The sequence below is a fragment of the Protopterus annectens genome, chromosome 1.part0, assembly GCF_019279795.1.
Source record: "Protopterus annectens isolate FY-2018-M chromosome 1.part0, PAN1.0, whole genome shotgun sequence".
Lineage (NCBI taxonomy): Eukaryota > Metazoa > Chordata > Ceratodontiformes > Protopteridae > Protopterus > Protopterus annectens.
The window spans coordinates 991,140,571-991,163,246 of record NC_056725.1 but is presented as its reverse complement, the minus strand read 5'-3'; positions in this window follow the sequence as shown (position 1 = coordinate 991,163,246).

Here is a 22,676-nt window from a genome sequence, read left to right as displayed (position 1 = left end):
CAGTGGATATAAACAGTGTACACATACACATTAAGATGCCAGATGTTTGTGATATATACAAACTGAGACCACAGTTTGTCAGTCCACACCTTTTCCAACCTTTACTATGACCTATAACATGAACAATTCACTTGTAAAACCAACCAATCTGCTGGGCACCAAATATACAAGTATACAGACCTTACAATAAGCTGGATGCAAACATGTGCACAGCCTTCAAATAATATGTTATTGCAACAGCTTGTGATTTACTGATAGCATTCAGTATGCAGGTACACACCTGGCATCAAGTAAAAGGCACTCTGAGTAACACCAAATAACAGTCTGCTGTCCAAGTAGGATATTCATGACATTTGCTCAGTTGCCTGCAACGGCAACAGCCATGGCTTGCAGACAGCTAACAAAGCAGCAAAGGGATTTCATATTTGAAAGGTATCAGTCAGGACTAGGGTACAACAACATTACCACAGCATTAAATACACCATGTAACACAGTGGGGACAGTCATCAAATGGTGGATTGAATATGGGACAACAGTGCTGTTGAAAAGAACCTGACATCCCTCCAAAACTGATGTAAAGACATATCAAAACCTGGTTAGAGAGGCTGCCAGGAGACATACAGCAACACTGAAGGAATTTCAGGAATCTCTTGCAATTACTGGTGTTGTGTCAGAACAATCACCCGTATTCTGTTTAAGTCTGGCCTATGGGGTAGGGTCAGAAGATGGAAGCATTTCCCCCCAGAAAAAAACATCCAGGGGTCGATACAGTTTGTAATATAGCACATCAAGCCTCCCAAAGGCATGTGTAAAAATGTGTTATGGTGTAATGAGACTATGGATCGACCTCACAGCCACAATACCAAAAGGTTCATGTGGTGCACAAGCAACACCTCTCTTCACCTTAAGACCACCATCCACATGGTGAATCACACTGGTGGTATTGACCTGCTGTGGGGATGCTGTTCCAAAGCCAGAACTGGGCCTGTAGTCAAGGTGGTGGGAATTTTGAACAGTTCCAAATAACACCCACATCTGACCCAAATCCATCAGGTGTCTGCAAGAATGCTGAGGATAGGGAGGGGTGTCAGCCCTCAACATGACAAAGACCAAAAGCATACATCCAAAGCTACCTAAGAATGACTCCACCTGAACACACTCATGGTTATGGATTGGCCCAGCCAGAGCATAGACCTAAACCAGATAGAAAAACACCCAGTGTGACCTGACAAGGGCTGTGCACAGCACATGATCTGCCCTTGCAATCTGACAGAGTTGGGGGACCTTTGCAAAGATGATTGGCCAAATAATGCCAAGTCAAGATTTGCCATGCTGATAGACACCTTCCCAAGAACAGTGAATGTCTAAGTCACTTACAAGGTGCTTCAACAAAGTATAATTTTAAGAGTGTGCACACACATGCAACTACCATGTTGTACATATTTCATTCATTATATTTTACATGTAACACATTTGTTTGTTTATCAATTGGATTGCACAGGTCATATGTCACATGAAAGGTGGGTAATATTTTTAAATACATTATTGTGGTTTCATTTTATATATTGCAAGAACATGACATTCTAAAAAGGGTGTCTAGACTTATCATATCCACTGTAAGCTTAGAAGGTTGGTGGTGTAACAGGATTTGTGTGACCATCCATTTACTGCTGGTTTGGAGGTCTGAAACTCAAATGTACGTCAATAATTAGTGATGTCACTCCTCAGATCATCTCAGTTATGTATCAGACAAACACATGGGTTATGAGACGCAGAGCAAACATATGAGCCAGACATTTACACATCCTGCAAGGATCTGTACAGTTGTGAGGTATGTTCTGTTGTAGTTGCCACTGTGCTATACAAGTGAACAGCAATGATGTGTACATGGGTGCAGTCTGTGCTGGGGAAGGCCCATCACCTACTAACACTACTCTCATATACCAGCACTCTATATTGTTAGTTACATGGAGTAAAACTGGCTGCAATGCATGATGTTGAGGGCCGTGTGTCATGCATGTCATCATTTGGGTAATGTGAGGTCTGTTTAACAGATTTGTGCCACTTCACCTGCAAGTGTGTGTGTGTGTGTGTGTGTGTGTGTGTGTGTGTGTGTGTGTGCATTTGTGTGTGTGTGCGCGTGTGTGTGTGTGTGTGTGTGTGTGTGTGTGTGTGTGTGTGTGTGTGTGTGCGCGTGTGTGTGTGTGTGTGTGTGTGTGTGTGCGTGCGTGTGTGCGTGTGCGTGTGCGTGCATGTGAGTGTGCATGTGTGTGTACCAGCCAACCATAAAGTGCAGGAATTAATGTATATATGTTGTCTTTACCTCACAGGTAACGATAGGGTTCAGGGTCCCTCCCACTTTAAAACTGATGTCAGTGTCTCTGCAGACTCTGACAATGATGATAGGAATAGCAAGGTACAGGTGGGGTTGTCATGGGCTGAATCTGTGCCATTGGTTGGCATCCCACTGTTGTCCACACTATCGCTGCACATAGTGACAATGCCCACACATACTCCATCATCAGTGACCACAGATGATGGACAGTTGGCAGGTGTTGGCATGGAACAGGCTATTGTGGTGACTATGGCAATTGTGAGTGTAGACACTGGCTGTAGCCAGAGTGCAGGCGAGGTCCCACACAGGCAGATGGACAGGGTTGCTCACAGGAGGACTGCTGCTCTTCAAGCTGCTGTCACAAGTGCCACAGTAGGTGTCACAAGACCCATGTTTTGGGCTGTCATGGATGCACAGGCACATAGTGAATGCAACACCAGACAAATAGGGTGGTGGAAGCAGCTCTTCCTGATTTACATGGCAACATACATGACCTTGTTGAGACCACAAGTCCAAGTACTGAGGACATGAATAGACAGTGGGTTGAGACCTTGGCAATCCTCAACCATGGCATGTTTATGCTAGAGCATGTGGTGGAAGATGGACATCGGCCACATAGACGTAGGTCAGCACCACGGACACATCAGGGACATGGATCCAGCAGACAGCAGTCACAATCAGGAAGCAGTACTGCATCTGGCCTTGGGCCTGGTGGTGCCAGTGAGACCCCTGGCAGGACCAGTTCACATGTCTGTTGCCAGAGATGGTGAACTGGACACCCTGCCCTGTGTAGTCCACAGCTGTCCAACACACCCCTGAGTAGGGCAGCCACATGACATGACTGTGTGCACACACACACACACACACACACACACACACACACACACACACACCTGTATCACAAACAGGTCACCTCAAGACACACTCAGCACCTCTGCACAGCCCATCTATTAAATACCCCTCCAAATACACACACATGTCAACCATACGGCCCAGCCTAGGCCTCTGGCAAACCCACACCACATCCTGTGCATATGACGATACCTGTGCCACATCTCTGTCATCCATACCATCGATGCAGAGACATGCTAATATGGGTCTGATGCACAGGGTGAATATAGTACAGTGTAGCTATGTAATACTGTGTAAGATGTTGTCTGCTTGCATTTGTTATGGGTACACATACAGGAATATGTACCTTATTAGCCAGGATGTATTATTGCTGTTAGTACCACTGACTGAATGTAGTCTGACATGCTGTACTCTGTTTGTGTTCCTGGTGTACGTGTGTCTGCAGGCTGTGGCCCTGCAGAGATTACCAAGAGGGAGTATGGCAGAGTAGAAATACACTGACTGTGTCATAGGGAAAGTACAGCTTTATATGTATATGTACCAGATGTGTATGTATGCAACAGTGTGTGTGGGACACTGTTGTCAGACAGTTTGACCTTGCATACATACCCCTTGTCACAGACAGGAAGCCTTCAGATATGTCACCTCAGTGTTGTGTAGTACCACAGGCTCATACATACAGAACAGGTTACTACACTACTGTAAGCAGGTCCCCCACAAGTGCAGCCATTACATTAATTGCAACAGATTCACATGTCAACACCAGTTGGCCCTGACATTTTTTTCCCATACACTCAACCTTGATGCAGTTGGTGAGGGCATGCAACATGTTGTGTATGACAGGTTTGGGGTATGTTTTCCTGAGTTCTCAGGGTAGAACAGGGAAACAAAATGGTATATCCTTTGCATACACACAGTAAGGACTGACACAGGGGATGTGCATACAGTAACACAAACACAGTTGGCAACAGATTAGTAAACCTACATATCTGCTTTGATGCACTCTAGTACTACATACACATGACATGCCCCACATAGATTATATGCATGGGACATAACCTACTACCTCTTACAACATGTAATGTTGTGAATGCCTTCATGGATGGTGAGATAACCCACCAGAAATAGCATCTGGAATTATGTATTGCTTCTCCAAGCCTGGACAAGTGATAGGGTAGCAGACGTATCAGCATGATGTTTCAGTCAGGTATGACTCCTGATGCTGGCATGTGCGTCACTTCACTCACTGTGGCCAATTTGGCAACAATATCAAATACATGGGCATTGTTAAGGGACATAGACCACATATAGGTTGCAAACATCTGGATATTCCATAGACATCTGTACAGATGACTGTTATGGCCTGTGCAATGGTTTGCCATAGTGCATGTGTGGCAGATGCCGTTACCATGCTCTATAAAGTAATGCCATCAGGAGGTGGTAAACAGGCATGGATGGTACACACATCTAAATCGTATAAGCCATGCAAGATATGATCCTCACCCAAACATGCACACAGTTGCCTGTATTGAGATTATAACCCCTACCTTTCTAGTCATTACTACTATAGTATTATGCAGTTATCAGATGCTCCACGGAGTTTATATGATTTCACCTTCTCCCAAGGTACTTCTAAGGTGAATGACATCAACAGGCCTAGTAAAATAGTGTGATGGGAAGTGTACAGGGTGGTACACAACTCAAAATAGTATAACCCACATAGTATATGAATCTCACACAAACACACACAAACAGTTGCCAGTATAGAGACTAGAACCCCTCCCTATCTAGCTATGTCTACTATAGTATGCAGTTATCAGATGTTCCACAGAGCTTATATGATTTAATTTTGTCACAAGGTACTCCTAAGGTGAATGCCATCAGCAAGCCTAGTAAAGTAGGCTGAGGGGAAGGGATCAGCATGGTACACAACTCAAAAGGGTATAACCCACACAGTATATGATTCTCACCCAAACACACACCACACACGCACACACGCACACACACACACACACACACACACACACACGCACTTACTTGCCAGTATTGAGATTAGAACCCCTATCTACCTAGTTATTTATACTATAGTTTTACACAGTTATTGCACATGCTACAGAGCTTACTGGGCTGACAACTGGCCAAAGGTGCTGATATGGGGAATGAGATCAGCAGGACTGATTAAGTTGGGCACTGGGTGGAAGACTTATGAAAATACTTCTTCTTACAAACATACACACACATACTTTCACTCCCACACACACATTTGCTAGATATGAGATTAGAGCCCCTGCCTAGCTAGTGATTTGTATTATAGTGCTACATAGTTATTACACATGCTAAGGAGCTTACTGGGCTGACATCTGGCCAAAGGTGTCGATAAGGGGAATGACATCAGCAGGACTGATAACGTGGGGCACTGGGAAGTGTTGTGGGTGGCAATGGCCTAAAACTGTTTCACCTACAAACAAACACACACTCCTTCACTCTCGCATACACAACTGTCATACACACACAGTTGTCAGCATTGACATTAGAACCCCTACCTATCTAGTTATTTGTACTATAGTGTTATACAGTTATTGCAAGCTCTACAGAGCTTATAGGGGTGGTTCATGTCCAATGGTACTTCTAGCTTGAATGACATCAGCAGATCTTGTGAAGTAGGACAATATGAAGTGTACTAAGTGGGAACAGTCTCCTAATACTTAAACCTATGGACACGCACACACACACACAAGCAGGTGATGTGATATTATAAACCCAACCTCAATTCTGATACACAATTGGGCTCACCTATTATGCTGGCACATGCAACTGTTTACAACTGGTATTCCACTGTCCACAGCAGAACATCACTGTATGCCATTCATGGTATCTGTGTGAGTGACTCACTCTGTCTGTGTCCTCTCTGTCTCTCTCTCTCTCTCTATGTATATATATATATATATATATATATATATATATATATATATATATCTATATATATATATATATATATATATATATATATATATATATATATATATATATATATATATATATATATATATATATATATATATATATATATATAAATATATATATATATATATATATATATATATATATATATATATCACTGTCGGCCTCTCATTCCCCACATCCATGTGGGTGTATGTTTGACATGTTATCTTTTGCCCATATATATGTGTGTGTATCTCATGCAACAGATGCAGATATATCACATATGTGTCACTTTCAGCTAGCTGAGTGTAATCCTGTGTGTGTGTTAGTGTGTGTTAGTGTGTGTTAGTGTGTGTTAGTGTGTGGGGGGGCAGTGGAGGTGTACATAGCTGTCTGTATGCACAACATATATACACAATACAGTCATATATTCCGATGTAGGTTCCAACATGTCCTGTGATTCTCTAAGTGTAGGAGCATGCCCAGTGTGACCTACTATAGTTAGAGTGGGACTCCATTTCAGAGATAGGTGTACTCCAGTTGAGGGTTTTGTGTACTACAGCCATACCTCTTAGGACTACTCAGGACTTTCCTCAGGATACTTGGTTTGTTTAGCAGACATTTTCTGACATATCTGTACTCTGACACTGCAATGTATTGTGTCATTACCTAGTGCCAGACATCCTCAGATCACACAGTGCTTTACCAGAGGAATACTAGTTGCATGATGCACAGACCTATATTATGAGGGAAGCTATGTATATTTTTGCCCAACAAGACCATTTGTGAGGTATGGCTACAGTCAGTTTAGTAATGATGCACTGTGTAAACAGTCTGACAACCTGGTGATATAATGTCTGGGGATCTCCTGCTTGTGTTGTATCTTTCTAACGTGAGATGTCATATCCCTTGCGTGGGCATACCTCTCACCTGTACATTTTTTGGCAGGTTGTCCAGGTGTTTGGCTAGAGGTTTCATCCGTCTATGTAAACTTGTGTTTTTATGGCAAGTTAGTTACAAATACTTGAAGAGTGATGTTACAAAATAATGACAGACATTACTGTTTCAGACAACATAACCTTCAAACAATTCTCATTACTGCAAACCCCTCAGCATACTAACTTTCTCAGTATTTAAGAGTGATATTTAAAACACATGCCTATCATTGTGCCTTTGTTCCACTTTTATTTCTGCCCTTGTCCAGACATATTGCTGTCAGAGGTTAGAAGTTATGGGTGTGGGTACAGAGTGCATTCTATTGTGCAGGCATGTCCATTATATATAAAATCAAACATTAAAAAAAGGATTATTGAGAATAATCACTGGCAACAGTACCAAAAAGCACTTACATTCACAAAAGCCTTGGCACCTCAGTTACACATCCTTCAAGATGTCACTAATATGTGTAGTATATTACACATAGCTCTGTGACTTCCAGGTATGTCAGTGGCAGAGCAATGGGTGTCACTGACATTCATAACAGTTGACACTGCAGTTATCTGCACATGGCCTTGTCAAAGACAGCACTGTACCTAGGGCACTACAAGACGACTGCAGGAGAAGGTGCTGGCCAGATCCAGAAAGTATTAACCACACATATACATAGCTCATTGACCCCTGCATATTGTGGACAGACAACATGTTTTCATGTGCATTGGTATAACCCTGCCAATGTGTGCTATGCTGGTATTTCCCTGCAAACATACATGTTACTGCATTTGTGTGGGTATATGGGGGGCACACATGTCAACTGTACACATTTGCACAGACTGTGTTGATATATGCTTTACATGTTGGTTCCATTTAGCATAGTATTGTGCCCTGTCTTGGGGAATGCAGGCATATCAGTAAAGAGCACAGGTCATATTGTACTGGCATACATTTGAGTATCAGACTTCTTACCCTTCATAGCCATACTGCAACTGTGGGTCCTGCTGTGCTATCACTGTGTCCAACATTGCCACCATTTGTGTGTGCCTTTACAAGACATTTTCTCTGTGGTTTTCTACAGCTGACTTGCTGTGTGGGTATGAGGGTTGGGTATGGGTCCACCACACTGACATCCATGCCTTTGACCTATGACCCCCCCCCAGTTAGTTGTCCCCACACATATTCTGCAGTGAGATTTGCCACCTTGGTAACTACTGCATAGTGTGTGGAGGCCAGTTTTGGCCAGACATTTCCTGGTGTACTACATAGCTCTCAGTTGTGTGCTGCTATCCCAGTAGGCCACTCCATTCACTTGCACGCATGCAGCATTACCATAGATATGCTAGCAAAACATACTAATCCATTCATTTATTGTTAAGAAGACGGACTTGTCTTGTGCAAGTTGTGAGAACAGTGCTTGAGGGCCACCTATGTTGGATGCACACAGCACACTGTCTATACATGTTACTTTACAGGTAATGCGATGTGCGTGTCATCCATTTTACTGTGTGTGTGTGTGTGTGTGTGTGTGTGTGTGTGTGTGTGTGTGTGTGTGTGTGTGTGTGTGAGTCAGAGAGAGGAGTCAGTCCCTTTGCCAAGGCCTGAGCATACCGGGCATGCATCTGTCTGCCTACAGGAGCAGGCTCAGGGACCTCCTTCTCTGAGTCCCTCTGTGCCTGTGGGGACCTTGGCAATGGTGGTGGGCTGTGTGGCCCTTCCTCGTGCTGTTCCTGGTGCAGCTGTTTCCGCAGGATCATATTGTGTAGCATGGCACATACTATGAACATGTGTGAACATGTGGCTGGAGAGTACTACAAGGGTCCACCAGATGTCAAGGCAGCAGAACGATGACTTGAGCATCCAAAACACACACCCTATAATGATCCTGGTTTGTGTGTGTGCCTCATTATGGCATTTTTGTGTGGGTGTGTGTACATTTCTGATGGGTGTCATCATCCAAGGCTCCCGTGCATAGCCAGCATCCCCCACCAGATGGCCATATGGGATGCCCCCACTGGCAAATACATTGTACATCTGTGATGAATACCAGATGTGGGAGTTGTGATAGCTTCCAGGGTTGCCAGCACACACATTTATGATAATGGCCTGGGCATTGCACATGACCTGGCAGTTTATGGAGGGGGAGTCCCTTGCAGTTTATGTAGACCCTACCATGTTCACAGTGAGGTGCTTTTATGTGGATGTGCGTGTAGTCTATGGCACCCAGTACCTCCGGGTATTCTGCTACATGGTGGAAGAGATGCATATTGCTGGTCCTCTCCTCACGGGTGTTGGGGAAGTAAATCTGCTTACTGGCATGTGGTAGGATGGCATCCAGGAACTGGTTGAGTACCTTGGATGCAGATGTCTGTGACGACCCCCTGATGTCCCCAGTAGGTCTTTGGAAAGTACCTATAGCTAGAATTTTTAAGGCTACACATACCTTGGTATCCACTGTGATGGATTCCCCTCTGTTGGCTCTAGGTCTGAGCTGAGGCCAACACAGCTCAATGATTTGCTGAAGTATGTCTCTGTCCACCCTTTAGTGCTCTACTATCTCCAGATCATGTAGCCCCTGATACGTTACCATAGCTCTGAACACTCTCCTTCCTTCTCCTCGGTCTGTGGCGGTTGTCAGCATTATCCTCCTCTCTGCCCTCAGCCTCTAGCACATACTGATGGATCAAAGCAATGGTAACCCTTAACATTTTTCCAGTTAAAATTCCCCAGCTTGTGTTCACCAAAGTTGTAGAGTTTGTGGGAAAATACAGGCTGTAAGGTGTTTCCATAGCTTTTACTGTTGTTTTGCAGATGCTGCCTATCTGATTTGCTGACTATGATGCATTCCACCTGCTGGCTATGCAATTCATTCTTGATTGCTTTTATTCTGATATTTTCCTTTTTTCCATTTTTTCCCTTCCCATTTCCTCCCATTTTAAGTCCCAAGGCATGGCGCGCAAATCCAGTGCCCAAATGTAAACAGTGCTGCTATTTCTGTTTTATTTTATTTTTTTTAGACCCGGTGCGCACCACACAAACCTGTTTAGCTAACGTAAACATGAATAAATGGCCCTCCCCTGAATGCAAACACACTCCTCATTTCATGGAATAAGTCAATACAGTCTCAGACAGACCCCCTTGCTTAGCTGTGCTTAGCTAAGCTTATCTCTGCGCCATAGGGTTCCAATGTGCTTACAGCATGCCTGACACCCCCTGTTTTCATGTCTGTTCCTCCTAGTTACACCATCATGCTGTAGCACCTACATGGTTAGGTGCAGTTTGGCACTTAGAAGATTTTTGTGATTCAGTAAATTTCTCCTCATTTGCATACCCCACTGCTTTTGTCCATAGTTACTGCACTAACACAGAGCCTTTCCCCTTGACAACCACTGTTCCCTGGTATTGTTTTGATTCTGTATGCCATAGACTATAATGACAAAATGCAGATTTCCCCTAAAATTGAGTTTTCACATTTTTTTATTTTCAGCACAATCCCATTTGCATACCTCTGCCCTATGCTTAAACGGCCAAGATCTGCCAAAAAAAATAACTTCGATTTTTATAAAAATTGAGCCGTTTTTCATGCCAATGGCCATTGGCATGCCTAAAGACTATAATACATGCTTTTTATGGGAGCTGTCATGCCTCTATTTTGTTATTTGTAGAAATGTATTCGGCTAGGAACCAAATACATTTCTGCAACTAACACTGTTCTTGCACGGATACCTGCCCGCTTGCTGAATCGCTAATTAACCTCTTTTGCATGGTTTTCACCAGCAAATGAGGTAATTAGCATTCTGCAGTCATGTCCATGCAGGAACAGTGTAGGCACGCTCATGCACGTCAGATCAGCTGTTTGCTGTATTGCTCAGTGGCCATATTCCATGCAGGAATAGCTACACTGTTCCTGGATGGAATTTTGAGCTTCCTGAATCCCACAGATACTTTTCATTTTCAATTGCCTGTTTTGCAAATTGATTTTATTCACTTCTAAAGGTCATTCTGGCCTAAATTTTATCATAACTTTAAAAGAAAATGTTGACTATTAGCAATTACAGAAACAGTTATCAGAATCTCATACATGTGCAAGCCTGTCAGAGTAAGCAAAATATTTATATTTTGCTATAACATTTGAAGTGACAAAAACAAAACTTTTCTGAAAAAAGGAGTATTATTTTTGCTTTTTTCTCAAGTCTACTAATAGTACCTAGTACCAGTACAGAATCATATCTCTGAAACCATTTGAAATATTATGAGAACTTTTACTGTATAATATGACATGATCTCAAGCTGCAGGATATATTTGTATGGGAATTCCAAGAAAATATATACTCCTCTGTCTTTAAGTAATATATTTCACAGCATATCTGTCAACAGTTTTTGGAGGTGATACATATGTGGAAAACTCTATTAATTTGAAATATATAGCATAATAGTTTTACTTCTGGCATCAAATCATTTCTCAGTATTCTTGGCAGTAATGTATTTGTCATACTAAACAGCATGGTGGTTCACATGTGGCTGATAATTCTGGCTATTTTAATGGAAATTTGTGGCATAATTATTAAGCAATAACCCATGACTGGTTGTAGGTATAATAGGATTAATCCAGGGTTGGCATGGTTTAATCATGAGGATAAATTCCATGACAATACTCACCATCACGATATCATATAGGCAAATTACATGTGAATGTTTACACATGAGTGGCAGCTCAACCCTACAGTATGCATCAAGGATAGAAACAAGGCTATATCTGTGGTAAGTACAAAAATGTCTAAAGTAAGTGTCAGCAGTCAAAGTTGTGATCACAATGGCTCTAGTCTATACACAGGATGCCCTGTATCATGCACCATCAGCAGGCAAAGAGCATGTGTTATCAAGATAAAACATGACAAAATGGGTAGTATATACTTAATGCAATATATGTCTCTGTTGAATGTGACTCCATAGTATGATATCAGCATTGTCAAAGCAAAGCTGATTGTATATGCCAGGTAGCATGACTGTATTGAGGTAGTATGAACTGTAGGCACAAGATGGGCAGGACAGAAGTTAGAATGCATCTACTGTATGTCAGTAGTGCATTTCCTAAGTAGATTGACTAGCAGTATGCAAATAAAAATATGACACACAGCAAAAAATGGGCAAGCTTTGCCACATATATCTACCTATGCTGGTTTAGCAGACATCAGTACAAGACAGGGTTAATATGTGTGAGGCATGTGTATGGAATATAATACCATGGAAACAGGCCACTGCATGTATGTTCTGCTCCTGTGGTGAGCTGTGATGTGTATATAGTTCGAATGAAGTCAATTTGCAATGCATAATCTGTTGCCAGTTGTGCAGTGTGGTATATACTAACCCTAAGAGAAACACAACACAATACAACACAACAAAGCAAGGGTACCGTACACATACAAACTGTAAAAGTTATGTGTTATGTGGTGAAAGGCCTGTGGCATCAAGCATAACAGTGCCCATATTTATGCATATTCTGCTGTCAGTAGCACAGCAATAAAATAGTACCAAACATTAAAAGCCATACAAACACAACATAAGAAATTAAAAGAGCTCAAGAGAAAACCAAACAATACTTTAATTCCATAAAATTCCATATTCAGTAAGCACTTTCCTCTCCAACATGAGACTTCTTCAGACTGAATAAAATTACACAAATCACATCTTAAATAGAATAAAATCAAATGAGCCAACTACCAAGTTAATTGCTTAGTGTTTTGACCCTTTGTTCTTTAGCTAAGCTACAAAATATTCCTTGTTGTTCAAACCTGGTGGGCAAAATGCACCGAGTCTCACTTGCCACAATTACTCACTCCACCCAAGTTCATTTTCAGCATTACATTTGTTGGCATATATTTATATTTGACCTAAAATAATAACTTTGAAATCCACCTTATATTGACCTAGCTTATAATTCTCGCTAAGTGCATTGTTATCATTCCCTACATGAATTGAATATTTGTGCTCATAAATTCTCTTATATAACCCCCTTGTAGTGCACCCTACATTGAATGACATGTAGGAGCTGCATATAACCAAATAAACAACAAACTTAGATTTGCAAGTGAATCTTCCTTAAATATTGACTTTCATATAATTTACTAACACCGCTTCTACATCTATGTAAAGATAATTACAAAAATTACAACTATGGCATTTAAACACGGCAGGTTTAGTACTCCTTCTTTTAGGCATAGTAAAGTTTGACTGAGAATAATTCTTAAAACGTTTTCCTCTTTTTTGTACAAAAACTGGGGAGTCACCTCCAACCTCGGCTATTTCTGAGTTATGTTTTAATATTTTCCAATTGTAGGTTATTATGTTCTTAATAGCCTTAGCATATATACTATTAGATACTTGCATAGACAAACTATAATTTAATTCTTTGGGTCCAGAGTATGTAGCTCTCGTTCAATATAATAATTTAATTTCAGTATCTGACGTTACCTGGATGTTACTAGGACAATTTATCACCTCCATTGAGGAGCTAAACTGCTTTGGATAGGATTTTGCCAATATAAATTTTAGAATCTACAGTTTATCAGTTTGCATTGTTACTCGTAGCACATCTCATTTAGCTACAAAATGGTTTTCGGTTATGCTCAATATCTTTATATAAATTTTCTTCAAATTTTTAACGATCTTGTCTCACACTTTGGTTAATATTTCTTTCCATCTCGTTTATTTGAATTTTCAAACTTATAGTTCAACCTCTATTTTATTTCTTATATATTTTTCTCTCACCTTAATCAAGTATCTTGTTCTTATGGACTATATCCTCCTGACCTTATGCACTTAGATCCTGGTGTTAAACATATTTTTTTATTTTCTGCATTCAAACAATTTATTTTTCAAAACTTGGCATATTCCTTCTGAAGTTTGTCCACATCTACATATCAATCAAATTAGTTTTACATGATGACTGTTTTTCTTCCATATAATTGGTTATTAATCTTCTGTGCATTGGTTTAGATTTCAGATTGGCAGAATGATCTAGCAGCAATTTAACCTTTATAACCCAATGATCACTGCACATCTTTAGTAGTAAAACTTGACCAGAAGTAAAATTTATTTCCTTTGGAACACACAGAATGACTAGTGTGCACCATTCCCTAGTAGGCTTTCTTACAATGTGAAGCAATTGTTGTTCCTGAACATATGTTTTAAACAATTTCCTTACAGTCTGTTTCTGGTAAATTTAAGTCCTAGCAAAATTATTTTTCACTCCTGTGCATACCTCTCAACTGTACAGATTTTCACAGAATGTCCAGAGTTTCCTCATAGTTTGCTCCATTTTTCATAAAGTTGTGGTTTTATGGCAAATTAGTGTCAAATCATTAAAGATTGAAGTTAGAAAATTATGACTGACATTTGACTTTCATAGGTTCATAGGTTCATAGGTTGGTACTAGGCTATCAGCCCTAGGGTCTATACAAGCCTAGCCATAACAATTCCCTGGCTATTTCTTCCCACATTATTTACTTTCCTGGACCCCTGTCTAGCAGGGCGACTGACGTGATCAGACTTTCTACCCTTCAGAAAATTCATGCTAATACAAAACATGTTATTCTATCAATACAAAACATGTTATTCTATCAACTTTCTAAGTTAGTAATATTTAAAAAATGTACATATTTTTGGGCCTTTGTCCCACTTTTATTTATGGCTTTGTCCAGATTTCTTGCTCTAAGAGGTTGGGAGGTATGGCCCTGTGCTTCATGCAAAAAATGCATGAATTCCTGTAGGCTACCCCCACTTGAATTTGGTGGTCTGTATACTCCAACAGTTGTTATATGTTACAGGATTGTCTTTATTGTTGCAGTTATACAATCTATAGCATTGGTGATATCACTGTGCATGTAATAATCACAGGTTTCATAGCAATCTTTAATGCCTAGCATAACAACTTCACATGATTTTTTGTTAGAATATCTGCTACAGTAAAATAATTTATACCATAACAGAACTGGTTTCCATTCATTGCTCTTTAACCATGTTTTTGTAAACAATTGCAGCATCAATCTTGTTGAAATGTGGAAACTTTTCTAATAAAAAAATGTTACTAATGTTCCTAACATTAACAACCACCAGAGATACATCAAATGTTGCTGTGAACTGTTACATTTCTGACTTGGTAAACATCCTTTCTTGTATTATTTAAATATTGCAACATATCTGTTGCAAAAATTTTCTACCTTTGACTTGACAAGTGCATTCCATCGTGTCTAAGCACATGGGTTTGGATGTTCTACACATTTCCATTTTTAAATTGGGCCATTTTTTTATGTAGGTGTTTACCAAAACATATTTTCATTCAAGCTGACTTGACTCACCTTTCTATATGTGATTTATGAAAAATATGGCCCTAACACCTATATGAGCTATACCATCTAACAAGACTATAAATTCCTTACTAACAGTCAGAGAATATTTGCAGATGAGACCATTTATTCCAACATGAATTAAAACAGCTCCATAGTTCCTTATATTACTACATTCTTAGGTCTTTCTTACATCCTGTATTTTTGCTTGAGGCAAGCATAACACTATTCAACATTCATTATCTTTACTGCAAATGTTAAGTATCAGGTCCTCTAATAACTGAAGGTCATACTAAGATATTTGCATTGGCACATCATATCCATGAGGCTGTATTGACAAGCCATATATGACTACCAGACAGTTGTATGTGTGCCCTCTCTGTGGCTTTGTGTTAACTGTAGGATAACATGGACTTGCAGACTTCTTCCCCCGGATATACTATTCTTCCATGCAGGACTAACTTATTCCTGCACAGAGGCTGCCATTTAGGAGCAGGACGGCAGCGCGCCATGCATATTAATGAGGTGCACTGACTGAGCTCCTAATCTTACATGGAGCATGCAAGAGTGCAGGGGGCATGTCTGAGAGCAGAACTCTCAGAATATACATGCCCCCACAATGAAGAACAGCAGAAAGGGCTAAGAAATGAGCGAGGCTACTCATAGGTGTTCGCATATAGGTTCATAGGTAAGTACTAGGCTATCTGCCCAAGGGCATTTATAAGCCTAGCCAAAATGTGTTTGCTTTCGCCACCCCCTTAGATTAGTTCCCTGCACCACTGTCCAGCAGAGCCACTGCAGTGATCACCAGGGTAAATTTTCTGTTTCGCATCCACCCATCAAGGTTTCTCTTGGAGTGTTAATGAGGGCCTCTGCCTGATGTATATTGGAATCCTGTTCCAAAGCATGGGGAGTCTCTGGGATAGGAATCTATCCCTCCAGCATGTCCTATTTATCGTTGTGGTTAGGCTTATATCTCTAGAACATGTGGCTTTCCGGGATTTGTTTTTTTATTTTTTAGGTGGAGCATGTCCATCAATTCTGGGTTGGACATGGCCTTGTATGTCAGGCAGAGATCACGTCTGAGTAAGCAGTATGCAACCGAGTACAGCTGGAGTTTCTTGAGTTGGGCTGCATAGGGCATCTGTTTGAGGCCAGTAATCCTCTTGGTGAGGTACGCTTGTGGCCTTTTCAGCTGTTGCAGGTGTCTTGTAAGGTACATCCCAAATGGGGCATTGTATTCTATGATGGGTCTAATGAGTGATGAGTAGACAGGCACAATAACCTCTTTTGTTCTAGATGCGAACCCTTTTGTGATTAGGTGGGCCACATAGAAGGATTTTCTAACCACCTTGGCAATATGATTATCAAAGGAGAGATTACTATCTACTTGGGTCCCCAGATCCCTTATTACATTTTCTGTATTTAGGGGACTGCCGCCTATGTGGTAGTTTGTGGGTACTTTGTTTTTTCCAAAGAGGATGACTATCCACTTTTTGGCATTTAGCTTGAGGCCATGATTTTGACACCAGGTATCCGTCTCAATGAGACCCATCTGGAGGGTGTCTGTTTCAGCCGGAGAATCAATTATGGCCCCTAGTTTGCAGTCGTCTGCAAACTTGGTCAGTCATAGTTCTCCTATGCTTGCCTGTACCTCTGAGAAGTATATACCGAACAGGAGGGGTCGTAGGACTGAGCCCTGGGGGACGCCACTTGTAACTAGTTTAGAGTCAGACATAGAGCCTGCAACTTTCACCATGTGGGTTCTATCCATGAGCCAGTTGGCAACCCATCTCGTGACATAGGAGTTTATGTTCAAGCTGGTGAGCTTGTCTATAATACTAGAATGGGGAATGGTATCAAAAGCCTTTGCGAGGTTTAGGTAGGCTGTGTGGACCTACTTTCCCTCATCTAATGCCTTGGTAACCATCTCAAAGAAGTCCACCAGGTTTAGGAGGCATGATCTGCCCTTAAAAAAAGCCAAACTGGGTAGGGTCCAAGGTTTGGAGGTTCCCAATGTCTCTGTTAATGAGTTCCATGATGATGCATTCCATAACCTTGCAGACCAGGCTAGTCAGGCTTATAGGGCGATAGTTCCTGGGGTCCGTTATGGCTCCACCTTTGTGGAGCAGGATAACTGTTGCTGTGCATCACTTTGTGGGTACGTAGCCTTTAGAGAGGCTGAGTTTGAACAGTGTGTTTAGGTGAGGGGTTAGTTAATTTTGGAGCTTTTGTAAGACACAACCTGGGACACCGTTCAGTCCCATTGAAGCTGTATTTTTGGCTTTGGATAGGGTTGTTTTAACCTGTGTGTTGGTGATTGATGGGGCCCTACATTCTTCTGGTATGGTTATGGGCCCTTTAGGAGGTGAAAGGGGGTGAAGTTTGCACTAAACCTGTCTGCCAGAATGTTTGCAATATCAGTCGGTGCAGTGTATTTTGTACCATTCTTCACTAACTCAGAGAAAATCTGAGAGTTTCCACTTAGGTTCTTGACATAGCTAAAGAATGCTTTGTGGTTATCTATCCCCAGCAACATTCCCCCTGGTGTACAACAAGTTGTCGTCTTCTTTTTTCGGCTGCTCCCATTAGGGGTTGTTACAGCAGATCAACTGTTTCCATTTATTTCTGTCCTCTGCATCTTGATCTGTCACAGCAACCACCTGCATGTCCTCTCTCACCACATCCATAAACCTTATCTGAGGCCTCCCTCTTTTTCTGTTACCTGGCAGCTTCATCCTTAGCATCTTTTTCCCAATATACACTGCATCCCTCCTCAGCACATGTCCAAACCAACATAATCTTGCCTCCCTGGCTTTGTTTCCAAACCTTCCAACCTAGGCTGACCCTCTGATATACTTATTCCTAGTCCTGTCCATCCTCATCACACCCAGTGCAAATCTTAACATCTTCAACTTTGCCACGTCAAGCTCTGACTCCTGCCTTTTTGTCAATGCCACTGTCTCCAACCCATATAACATAGCTGGTCTCACTACCATCTTGTAGACCTTCCCTTTCACTCTTACTTGTACTTGTCTGTCACAAATCACTCCTGACACTCTTCTCCACCCACTCCATCCTGCCTGTATTCTCTTCTTCACCTCTCTTCCACACTCACCATTACTCTGAACTGTTGATCCCAAGTACTTGAACTCATCCACCTTCGCCAACTCTACTCCCTGCATCCTCACCATTCCTCTATCCTCCCTCTCATTCACACACATATAGTCTGTCTTAGTCCTGCTGACCTTCATTCCTCTTCTCTCTAAAGCATATCTCCACCTCTCCAGGGTCTCCTCCTCCTGTAAGTAAATACAAATAAAATGAACAAACATTTTTTTTATTTTTTTAAAAATCTGATTAAAGCTAACCGTAGGTGCATGGGTGTGCCCATCACTTAGCTATGGTTAATGCATCTTAAATGTCTGAAGAGGATAACAAGGAAGATATATGCAAACAAAGCAGCAAAGCAATAGTGTAGTGGGCAGCGCATTCACCTTCCGAGCAGGTATTCCAGGTTCGAGTCCCACTGCAGCACATACCATTTTCCATGGCAAAGCACGTTATAACCAATAGTTTTGTTGCATAACCCACTAAATAACATATATTTATGAACTGGAGTATTGCAAGAAATGCACATGTGAGGTGTCAGTGTCATAATGAATAAACCACTAGAAACCAGGTTTAAGCACCAATAAGCAGTAGTAAGCATATTTAAGCACTAGTAAGTGAGTTTAAGCCCATTTGCACGGTGGTAAGCATTGTGCACACAGGTTAAGCAATTCTGAAGCTAACTCTCTATAAGCATATGTAACCGGAGGTTAGCATTGCTTACCCTCTCGCAAACCCGCGCAAACCCACTTACAAATGCTCAAAAGTGCCTTAATCACTGTATCCAATGGCCCTTGCTCTGCCCATCAACAAAATAAGCAACCTGTCAGGTTTTGAACCCAGGACCCTATACAATACAGTCACAATAGTTAACCACCAAGCCAGCACAGAAGAATGAGGTATCAGCAAACAAGTCTTCACTATAGTAAATTCAAACTGAACCTGTGAAAGGAATCAATATACAGACATATGTTCCATAACCCACTACATAACATAAATATGTGAACTGGAGTACAGCAGTAAGCCTAGAAGTCAGGTGTAATTGTAAAAGAGTGTTGAAGTCCCCAATAAAACACAAGGACCCCATACAGTGTATGCACACATGAATCATGGATACCAGGCATACATATAAGATATAATGAATAATAAATCTATGCAAAAAAGGAAATATAATGCAAACTCAAATGTAAGCAATGCTAAGCATTGCACAGGCCAGCTTAGGAGGTGTAAGCAATGTGTAGGCCAGCTAACTCAATGTGCCCAGTGTTATATCCCTTTAAACAATGCCAACCTTAAGTAAGCAGGTTTTCCCATAGCTTAGCCTTTTCAAAACTGGCCAATCATGAAAAAGTGTGGGAAATCACCCTACTTAAACCCAAGAGTCAGTAATACATCTCATAACTGGCTGTAGCTTCCCTTGCAGGCACTATGTCAGGAAAGGGAGAGGGTGTGCGCTTTCAGTCGCAGCGCTGGTGTATCCAGGAGTCCAGAGTCATGGCAGGACTCCTTGTCAAAGACCATGACCAGAGACTGCTGCAGGGCCAGTACCAGGGTTCCCAATATAAAGCGGAAGCCTGGTACTGTCTCGCTGTGACCTCACCAGTGCCACTGGCATACCCTGAACTAGAAAGCAGGTCAGGCCTCACTATTCCGACCTAAAGTGGTGTAAGGGGGACCTCTTGGACCAGTGGATCCAAGAGGCTAGAATGGCAGGAGCTGTACCAGCTGTGTGTAAGTATCAACCCACTATGTGTGTATTAATTGCCAGCTCATGTACATCATGGATAGATATGGCTAAATATTCCTCTTATTTCCTCCACAGCTGCAAGTGAGTGGGCCACGAACCAGGAGGCCCATAGAAGTCACCTGGGGAGGTTGCGATGTGAGGCAGGTCAGTAATACTCTCGCATTTACTGTCATAGGAAATAAATCTAAAAGTATTAATAAATTAATTGCCTGTATAAAACCTGCATTGTTTAAGGCAAGTACTGCATACACCAGAGAATATGGCAGGAAGAGTCTCATATAGTTTGCATGTAAATAAAAGTGTAATAGCCTGACAATAAAGGTCTAACTGCTGGACTGCATGTGTATACTCTGGTATCATATGGTAATGTAGATTTGCAATCATGTAATAGTACTGTTGTACTAAGCATTACCCACACCATGCACCATAAATCGAATGTGTAGGAATGCCTGTATATGACTGGTGTAATCTCCAGAGGCCATTTAGTACAACTGAGAGACACACAGACAGAAAACAGAGAAAATCCAAACAGCAAAACCCATATAGCACGTGCAACTGAGATGTGACCTGTTTTTTTTTTTTTTTTTTTTTTTAGCACACACAGCCATGGTTCGAATCCTGCCAGTGATAGTAGTCTTCATACAGAATCATACCCCACAACTGTACAGATATGTCCAGAATGTCCAGTAAAGTGGCTCATATCTGTTGCCTGTCAACCTGTCCCCCTGGGAAATCATTGGGATGATCCCAGATATATAGGCAGCAAACAGGAAATACAACTGATTGACACACATCTATGAGAACAAAGCTGGCACACTAGCAACTCCCAAAAACCTTATGAGACTAAGAAGCCAAGTATGTCCCATTTACACCCCCATCTTGCAAGCAGTGGCCAGAGTGTGTACAGTAACAGACTATAGTAATGTGGAATCTGGCACTGTGTGTGGCAACAATCAGGTAGTGCTAACAAACATTTCTCCCACAGGTCTGTCAGATAACAACACTGTGCACAGAAATACAACAATGGTAGCCTGTACTGGTACTGTTTACATTGGTATTGTATAGCATTGTGAGTGATGCAGTTGCTCTGAATAATGAGGTATTACTCATCACTGTTGCCCACACTGTCCTACAACATAAAACTGTCTAGGAAATCTGTATAAGAGTGTTGTAATACAAGGTCAGAATGCAAAAAGCACAGGAAAATTATAAGACAGTAAGCAGATAGGAAATGTACAGCAATATCTATATAGCACACAACTCTGATGGACAGTGTTTAACTTGTAACAGATACAGCCATGGTCTGAATTCTGGTAGTGGAAGTAGGCTGCATACAGAATCATACCCCACAACTGTACAGGTGAGACCAGAATGTCCAGTATATGAGCCCATATCTGCTGCATGTCCCCCTGTCCCCCTGGTAAGTCTGTGGGATGATCCCAGATGTTTAGCCAGCAAACAGGGAATACTAGTAATTGTCCACATCTATGTAAACAAACATCTCACTGTAGCAACTCCTGAAACTGTTAGAAAAGTAATAAGCCAAGTATGTCCCATCTACACCCCATGTTGTCAAGCTGCGACCAGAGTGCGTACAGTAACAGAGTGAGATGTATGTGCACAGTACTAATGTGTAATCAGGAACTTTGTGTGGCAACATTCAGGCAGTGCTAGCAAACATTGCTCCCACAGGTACATTGGATAAGAACACTGTGCTGAGAAATAAAAAACATTATATCCTGTACTGGTACTGTTTACTCTGGTATTGTAGGGAACTGCGAGTGTTGCAGTTTCTCTGAATAATAAAGTATCACTGATCACTGTCACCCACACTGCTACATAATATAACTGTGTAGGAAAGCATGTATATGTATGTCAAGTCACTAAAGGCTGAAGAGGGCAATATTCTAGATATGTCCCTGTACACCTGCATGTGATGAACACATGACCAGAGTCTGTGCAGAAAGAGTTGCATAGCTATGTGCACAACAACAACCCGCAATCTGGGAGTATGTGTAGAAACAGTTTGTGTTAACATACATTCCATCCACAGGTATACCAGGTAAGAGGTGTATACTGCAGGTAAAACCAGTTCATGTATAACAATGACAACAGCCATATCACTGTCCAAACTAAGGCTACAGGGTAGTGTAGTAAGACAAGTAAGGTACAGATAGCAGCACTGACTAGGAAAGTAATGTGGACTACAGGAGTATAGTAGTTGTTAATTGACATCTTTCTCCCCCCCCCATATCTCCAACAAAAAACAACTTACCCACCCCAAACAGTATGTAATGACTCCAATGTTCTGATAATGCCCTATTGTTTGATAAATATTTTAATTGTTCCCATGCGTGTGCTATATTGAATTATTCCAACATTGGTAGCATGGTGTCATCAATGTAACTGCATG